The sequence below is a fragment of the Galleria mellonella genome, unplaced genomic scaffold (assembly GCF_026898425.1).
Source record: "Galleria mellonella isolate WM207_F2 unplaced genomic scaffold, CSIRO_AGI_GalMel_v1 utg173, whole genome shotgun sequence".
In the NCBI taxonomy this organism is placed as follows: domain Eukaryota; kingdom Metazoa; phylum Arthropoda; class Insecta; order Lepidoptera; family Pyralidae; genus Galleria; species Galleria mellonella.
This window is the reverse complement of record NW_026442016.1, coordinates 8,102,831-8,112,496: the sequence shown is the minus strand read 5'-3', so window position 1 is coordinate 8,112,496 and position 9,666 is coordinate 8,102,831. Positions and strand designations below refer to the sequence as shown.

General features: G+C 28.7%; 1 long non-coding RNA gene across 1 annotated transcript; it reads right to left on the bottom strand.

Moving 5' to 3' along the window:
• Positions 1-446: 446 nt before the first annotated feature.
• Positions 447-9,132, bottom strand: LOC116413399 (uncharacterized). Its single transcript, XR_004224086.2, has 4 exons — positions 8,912-9,132; positions 7,849-7,967; positions 1,449-1,541; positions 447-1,342 (listed from the first exon to the last, which is right to left on the bottom strand). It is a non-coding gene; the product is annotated as an uncharacterized LOC116413399 (long non-coding RNA).
• Between the last annotated feature and the right edge of the window lie 534 nt (positions 9,133-9,666).

Genomic DNA, 9,666 nt, shown 5'->3' with positions numbered 1-9,666 from the left:
AAATTCCTTAGTAAAATAAAATATTAAATTACGCGACATAAATAAGAAGGAAGGAAGAAAAAATAATGGTAATAGAAAAAAAAAACCTTTTAAATGTGAATTGTGTTTTCTTTTTCATCTGCATAGTATCCAGGATGTCTAGTTGCGAGCAGCAGGGCACTAAATGGGGAGTGTCACGTCCCTGGCACTTGTCCTCAAGTTTCCCGCCAGCACTGGAAGCTCCAGTTTGTCTACAACTTTTCACATAAACTCCACAACTTTACACGGGACCACTTATAACGAATTGCCGTCTTATATTCAACATATTGAACATTTTGTACTTCAATAACTCGAGGCATAAATCTACGTCTTAATAAATACTGAATGAATATATATTGAAATAAATATATTTTATTTTTTGAATATTGAATACGCTCTACTTATACATAATGCGAAATAGACTTATAAGATAAGTTATTGAAATATATACAATATGTCAAATATTAACAATTATACCATTTTTCAGACATTAGATAATACTAGGTAATCATTTATTTATTTATTTATTTGAAAATTACTCACCACACTTACAGTTTCCCAAAACGTGTAGTGAGCCATAGTTTTATTTTACAAACTTACAAATTTTGTACAACATTTTAAAAATATATTTATTTTGTCATTAAATTAAATGTCATTTAGATCAATTAGTAAATGTTAAAAGTAAAAATTAAAATATATAGAATAACATTATAAATTTTTAAATGTACCGTTTATTTATTGTTCGATTTTATTACAGGATTACGTTAAATTGTATTCAGTGGTTGGTAAATTAACAAACGTTAATTAATTATGTTTGTCCTGCTTCGTGAACTGACAGGTATCCTATCCATTATGTATTTCAGAATACTAGAAACAAACTTCAAAATTAAACTATAACTGTAACTGTGTTGCTGTATATATATTATTATATTGTATAAAACTATACATTTACCATTATCTGAGACAAATTGAATTTGTAAAACATACTGAACTTTGCTAAATATATTCGCTAATAAATATCATTGTTATCTGTTTACTTAATGTGGTAATAGAATATAATATATTTTATTCCCAGTTGTGAAAATCACTGACATTTTGAATGAATGAATTATTGAATGAACAAATTAATGTACGATTTATTTATGTTTAAAATATTGGTAGTTACAAGACACAGAAATAAATTTATTGGTATTATTGTATACAGTCTGGAATTCCCTCGCTCGGCCGTGAACAGATATAAATAGAGACACGTTGCGAAAACTTTAATGGCAAAGGAGAGCCTCATTGACAAATCATCATCGTCGTCATGAAGATCACGACCATTCTGCCAAAAGTGAACGACTGAAGTAAACAATAAAGTATGCTAGTTTAGACAATCACATTTACTATTAGGAAAATTTGCAAATATATTTTATATCTAATTAGCATACCATAATTTAATCTTGACACTGTTAGATGGTTCACATAACGATTTCAACTTTCCTAGCTTGTCGTAGGTCATGCTGCAAACCGCAGTGCTGACTCTGTGAAACACAAATATGCCAATTAAAACCTCAAATTAAGCACATTCACCCAGAAAGGAAAGTTTCTGTTTCATTACAGAAGCAAAATTTAAACAGTAAGCCAACTTCGTTCTCAGCGTCCGTAATACTAAAACATCTATAACAAGAAACGGTCCGTGTTTATTTTAGTTCAAGATTATTTCTGGAAGAGTTAAGGGAACACCGGAATATGAAGGGGATATCACGAGTGTATTAAACCATAACATAAACACCAAAACAAGAAGATATTTTTAATACTTACTAAAAACTGAAAATCATAAGAAAATGTGAACGTGTGTGTGTGTGGTACTTTTTCTGAGAAATATTTGTATTTTGAAATGCAATGAATATGTATTTCTCCGTAAAAAAGCGATATTTGAATTTAGAACATGGAATCGCATGTTTACACCTTAGATTATATACATAGAGCATGGAGTCTTAAAAACAGGTCTACTTTTTGTCAGCTAATTGTCAAATTAGCTGACTCGTTTTATTTATCAGTGTTTTATATACTTACACACTCAAAGTATTCCTATTCAATTATTTAATACATAAAATGTGCTTTTACACATTAAAAAGATGCAAAATTTATAAGCCAAACATAGAAATTATAGAGGAGTCAAAACTATTTATCACGCAAAAATGTATGTAAAAGTTATCCCACTTTACTTAATGAATTTAATGGAGATAGTCTATCTATATAATTTAAGGTTTACACATAGGTTTTATACTCCAAAAAGAAAAGAAACATAAAAATAAAGGAATGAACTCTGAGTATTTACATATTTCTGTGGTCTGTGAGAATGCAACATATTCAACATATATATACAATCCTAAATTCGCATAAATAAAGATATATGTTTACTAAAATTTTATACTACACACGTGTAACAAAGCACTGAGCCACTAAACGCGCGTGGTTTGCGACAATGCAACGTGTTTAACGTATTGGTATATTCATTCATTCCTAATGACGGAACTACTATTTACAGAGTAACTCTACATTCTCACATAATATATTATAAGTAGCGTGTAGATACTTGTAGCTGCTTTAAGTCTGATCCGTTGCGTAACAAAGTGCTTTATGAATGTAAACCCAGGTTACGGCGTAAACTTTGCTAATAGTGAGCCGCTGTGACAACGTTAACGTTGTATATTCTAGTTTCTATGCTTTTATGTTTACACTGTTAATTCAGTTTACTTAAGCTTTGGCACGTATTGTTTTCACAGTTTTATGTAGGCTTAACCCCGTATAACTGAGTGGGAATTAGACAAAATTAATCGTCAAGTTTCTTCGTATCACAAACGATTACATTATCTAAAAATAGCTAAAAATCTTGTATTTAAAAATATCGTATTTTACTAAATATTTTTTATATAATAATCCACATGTTTTATATTTTGTTTTATTATTTCAGTTATAAGGACAGGCACCTTTTAAATTTATATAGACTTATATAAAATACTACGTATATAATGTTATTATCAAGGTAAAAATCATATAGTCTAAACTCTTACATTGTCAAAGATGCTAATATTGACTGTTATTTTTTATGAATAAACAAAATAAGGTAAAAATTCTCAGATAATGCTGCGAAATTTGTAATAATAATAATATTTCATATTCATACATGTTTATTTTTATTGTGTTTTGGATATGTAAATAGGTAATTTACTTACTGTATATATAAATTGATAAAATGATATATGAACCAGTTGCTTTTTCTATATTATAATTATAATTTCTTGCTTTTTCTATATTATATTATATTATAATTTCAATAAACAGTCTATGAAACTGTTATTTCCCTGATGAGATTTCTCGAAATGATTCGAAAGTAAACATAAAACTAATCTCGCTATCCTCTGCTCGTACATCATGCACTATTTTCGTTTTACTGTCAAAATATAGTAATAAATCACACTCTAGTAAATTAAACTTGTAGTCATAATGTAAAAGTACTATAAACATATAATATTTATTTATATAGTGACTATTTTAGTACTGAATTTAATAAATAAAAAATATACTTGTATCTTATACATGAATTATATAATAAAAGAATGTAACAAGAAAATATTATGAACCTTTCAAATTAGTGCATTTTAATGAATTACGTTATAATCTTAATAATAATAATTAATAAGAATAACTTATATATTCTCATATCGTTACATCAATAAAAGTTTCTAATTATTTCTAAATGTATTATACAAATATCATCACCGTCCGATTCAGTTTAAAGAACGTTGCCCCCGGAACTGTAGTTGGAATTATTTCCTAGAACGAGTAGTTTCACACACGCATCTTAGTCGAGTGTCTGCAGTAGTGAATGTTCCGCTAATGGATCATGTATGATATTACCAGTACTAAGTGGCTATAATGCTACCCTTTAGCATTGCATTAAAGAGATGTATATAATTGTATACATATTTTTACTTCGCTAAATGCGATGCGAATGCAAAATGTTATGATGATATAAAATATTAGAAAACATTTTCTTCTATTTCTGTTATACAAAAAATGTAAATTATACTAGAATTTAATTGTGATTTTATCTAAAATTATTAACTTACTAGATTTAACCCTTGATATTGCGGTCAGGATAAAAAGTATTTTATGTCCTTCTTTGTTCCATATAAGTACATATACCAAATGTCATAGTAATTGGTAAAGTCGTTAAAGCGCTAAGAGCTAACAATTAAATAAACCCATTTTCGCATTAATAATATTAGAAGGATATTACATTACACATTAAGTTCGCATTTATGTATCGACAATTATCACTTTTCAAAAGATGAAATGTCAGATTGTACCCAGTACCACACATATTTATAAAATTTAAACATATTCAGTAATAAATAATGAGCATGTTAAGTGACAATAATATCACTCAACATGTCCATATAATATATATTTATAAATATATATTTGGTTGCTAATTTAAAATATAAGAAGATATTCTATAATCAAAATGTAAGTAACAAATAGCTCTGACTACTACAAAAGGGCTTATAGATATGAGCATATATAGATTTTTATTTTTATAATATAAAATTATAATAAATAAATATATTCCTAGTGTATATTATTAATAATTCAATGTATTAGACAACAAATAAAATTAATATTTAAACATTTCGTTCAGGCCACTGACTACCCTTGTCTTCATTTCCACTCACTTTTATTATTTAGCAAAAGCGCCTCCATGCGATTCATGAGCTATTTACCGGCCAGCATGATTTAAAGTGAGCCGAGATTTTACATAATAAAGTTATGTTCCCGAGCAAATCCCTTTGTACTCGGCCGTAGTACGCATTAGAAATGTTTTATGAAATATGTAGGCACAATAATACTGCCTTTATCAGATCAAGAAACATTTATTTTGTTAGGGTAATAACGTTTTAGTATTGCACGAATTTTAGAATTAATACATAATATAAAGGATCCGTACTGATATATATTTTTATACAAAAAAGCTCCTATTTCAAATATAACAAAAGCAGCATAGAACTATCTCTAAATCTGAACCTTTTTAAAAATCACACCAAATTATTCAAATAATTCTTTATTGTGTCATTAATAAAAAAGAAAAGACAACATTATAAAAACTGTGCTTTATAAAATTAATAATGAAATTTAAGAATCATTAAGATCGATCTAGAAACCTCGAAGAAATCCAAATACAAAGACAATGTGCTGTAACGTACTCTTGTAAAAATGTAACAGACGCTAAAACTGTACGATGAAAACACAGTCATCAAATCTTATTAATCCATGAAAGGACGGTAAGCTCGCTTTTTGACAGGTTGAATTCGAATATGGTCGGTGAAATGTAGGCTTAGCGAGTAACATACTGGAGAGTCAAATCGTCGTATTTCTGCCAAAACGATTCGTAAGTCGTGTTACAGTTTTTATATAATGTTATATATTTTTTATTTTAAATCCACATGCCAACATATTATAATAGTTGCTAGTGAAAAAAGATTTCAAATTGATACAAAATGGAGATTAATACTGAAGAAATAATTAAAAAAGTAAAGGCCATTTACAGATCGCCTTAAAGATAGATATAAGGGCAGAGATACATACAGGGACGGATAGAGATGGTTACGGTTAAAAACCTCATTTTGATATCTATTTTTTTTATAATTAGTAGCTGTTACTAATCTTTTTATGATAACACAGTGTAAAATCAATATTAATTGCATATTAAGAAAGTATTTTAAAAGTGAAACTAAATATTTTTCTGAAATATTGTTTGAGAAAAATTCAATTTTACTATTTATTATACTCCTATAAAGATATGTTACTGAGTTCGATTTCAGCTTGTAAATATAAGCATTTTTTAATAAAGTAACCCAAGAATGAAGGATTCGTTAAAAATACAAAACGTAATCGTGATTGGCAAAAGAAATAATAACTCTGATAACAAAAACAAATCCATTACACTTGTTCAAAAGACAATAATTATTATCCTATTACAAAAGTAAATGAAGAAATTTGAAGATTCCCTCTTGGTAATTTGTTCTTTCTAGTCCAATTACACAAAAGGAATGAAAGTATCAAAGCACAGAATGTTCGAAATAAAACTTGGATTTTTTTTTCACTGTATTCTCCCTCTCTCAGGAAAATGACATTATTAAGAGGCGAAGTTATGGTGAAGTCATTTTACTAATTACACATTAATTTTATAATGGATGTTTTAATTTAGAGGTAATTAATGTTTTAGTCGAAAGCATTCCTCTACGTCACCAAAAGCCTAATTGCCGTTGCCAACCCGCCTGCCGAGCGTGGCAACTACTGGAAAAACCCCCGGGAGATCTATGTTTAAGCAGTGAACAGATAATGACGTGATATGATGAATGTTTCAGTAATTATAGATATTGACGCTAATATATTGTAATTTGCACCTTCATTTGAATTTTAAATTTTAAAATGTGTGCATAAAATCATTGCATAATTAATCATTTTTGACGATTTTATAATAAAATTAAAACTAGACAATGTCACTACATGGAAGATATTTAAGATAAATTTATATGAGAAGTCTTAATAAGGCCTACAAATGTTACAATAATTTTTTTTAGAAATTTCGTATCTGTCTGTACGTTTGTTCTGGTACGAATATTATACAAAAATTATTACACCAAATTTGATACAGTTTTCATAGCTATATTTTCGAAGATATAATTTAAAAAGTGGTGTATATTTTACCTTGATACATCATCAATAAGCGGTCTATATAATTGGTTTTCCTACTTTTTTAATTTACGAGTACCAAGTAGCCGTCAAAAATCTAATATATTGTAGATACGTATATAATATTCAATAATATTATATATGGTATGTATTAGTCAAAATTTACTTTAATGAACTCTCTGATGAATTGATAAGTCTGCATAGATAGGTACTTATCGTTACATAAATATTACGAAAGAAAATTCTAAATTACTTATATATTGCGAATAATATTATAAATGCAAAGGTTTGTAAAAATTTACAAGATATAGAAGAATAACACCTGGATCCTCAGGAAGGGCAACGTATGGGGGGTATCATGGTCGAAACAGTATACTCTGTTATGCACATAGTACTGCTCATGTCTATCACTTTTCATCAGATGGGCCGTCAGCTTGTTTGCCAATCTAAGTTGCATATATAAAAAGATGTTCATTAGTCAATTTTAATTCATAGATGAAACTAAGTCCTTATATTACACAAAAGCTACTTTTTATCCTTATTCACACACGCACAGCCACAGGTTACAGATAGTTTTACTTTAGACTTCTATATTGGAATAAACAATATACAACATTGTGCTCTCATTATTATTCACTTAGTCTTAACACCCTCGTCTAAGGGAGGTCGAAGTTTACAAGCAAACAGCGTAACATATGTTCCATTATTTATTTTATAATATTAGAATAAATTTTTTCTGTATTCATTTCTTTTTTTCTGTTACACAATTGACAGGGAATTCATCCATCGGTTTCAAAGGAATTTAATACCGCGAATGCTCAGGCTATGGAATGAGCTTTCTGCCGACTGCTGACTTGCCTGCCTGGTTTTCCTTAGAGACTACAGTATGGGATTCTTCAAAAAAGGTATATTAAGGTTTTTTCAGGGTCACCAAAACACACGTGACACCCCTAGTGTTGCAGGCGACCATAGGCTACAGTGACCGTTTACTATGAGGCGCACTATATGCTTGTTTGCCACTTTAGTGGTATAAAAAAAAATACAGAACATAAAATTTAAATTCAGAATTTATTTAACATAATTAACCTTATTTACCACGGGAAACTCGATTCCCAAATAACAAAGACAATGATGGCGACCAAGGAACCCGAAGTAAACTAAGGCGGCTATCACCGTGATTCATTAATGTGTCTCCTCGTACAAATCTAAAAATATAAAAACCTCGTGTGTCCGATTCGCTCGTCACTGCCTAGAGTGTTGAAAGTCCGAGTAGCCTAATCCAAGTACCTACATATCAAGTGATTCTAAATACCCTAGTACATAACCCAATCGGTAGGAGAAATGGGTTTGTTAGTAATGGAGTTTAACTAATCCATTACTAGCAATGTACCCTATCAAGTCGAACTCCATGTGGCTCTCCATGGAAACCACCTTTTTTAATTCTTATGAAATTCGGCACGATGGGTCAACTGACCTGCTTTTAATCCTCACCGAATCTCCGTTTGGTGCCCCGCCAATGTAAACCAATATCATTCCATCATTACCCTTTACATCTATACACTTTACACCAAATTTTGGAAACATGAGATACAGGTATCAGTATAAATTATAAACAAATTCAAAAGCGAAAACTCAACAACGCCAGACTTTAAGTCGCAGAGCTGTCAATGTATTTTTGCCGCTCAATATTTTTTTTATATTGGGTTGCCATACAAATGAACTATATCCAACAAGCCATATTATAGTTTATGAATTGATATGACTCATATGATTTTACGTTTTATCTTGTTGTGATAGAAATCTGATTGTTTGGTAATAACAGATTGACTTTGCTATTTTTACGATACAATTACAATTTTAGTTTTTGAGACAACTTACAATTTATTTTTATTTATGGCGCTATTCGGATCTCATTAAGTTGTAAGATGGCATAGTGTTTTGTTCCCTTTTAGCGGTTTATTTATAGTAAAAAAGTATTATAATATATTACGGTATTATATTATTTAATTGTAGTAATAAAATCTAATTTTATATTTATATTTTTTATTTATTAAAAAATTAACACAAAATATTAAATCCTATACTCGTATTGCTTTTATTTCTCTATTAATAATAGTTACTAGTATATAGAAGCTGTGTCAGTACTCACCGCTCTATTAAACTTTCCAATTTTCGATATAGACAAATTTTCTCATTGGAATATTTCGTCCAAATTCAGCGAAATATTTTATTTTTTACATGTACAAAAATTAAAAGGCGAAATACTTTTACATCGTTGAATTTTGACGAAACGTTTCATCAATTTGGTAAAAACCGTGAAATATGAATGATAAATAGGATTTTATATATTTTATAATAGTATTTTTATAATATTACATTTGTCATATGTGATTTTAAAGTCAAATTTAGTTTCATAATATACCTTTTTTTTGCATTTTCCCAACATAGTAGGTAGAATGTTTAAGTTTCAAAACGTGTTGATAATATCTAATGTGATTAATTACTACGATTAAACGACGATTCTAAATTTATTACATATAATAAGCAAAAATTTCCCTCTTAGTGACCTTTTAAAATTTGACAACCGCAATATGCCTGCCTACGTCAACATAAAAATGATAAAAATGATAAATTTGTTAAAAAATATTACAGACATAATATATGTTATAATATATATATATATATATATATGTTTGGATTATGTGCATAGTATTTTATGTGTTAGCAGAATGTAATTATATTGCATATGTAAAAGCTATACATTAAAATACATCTATTTATCTTGATGAGTACATAAGCTTTATTGATGTTTCTAAATTAATTCTTAAAATTCCACCTGTTTCAATAGTTACTCTATCAGTTTAGGCTAGTCGCAAATAATCCAAAATCAATATTTGATCATCC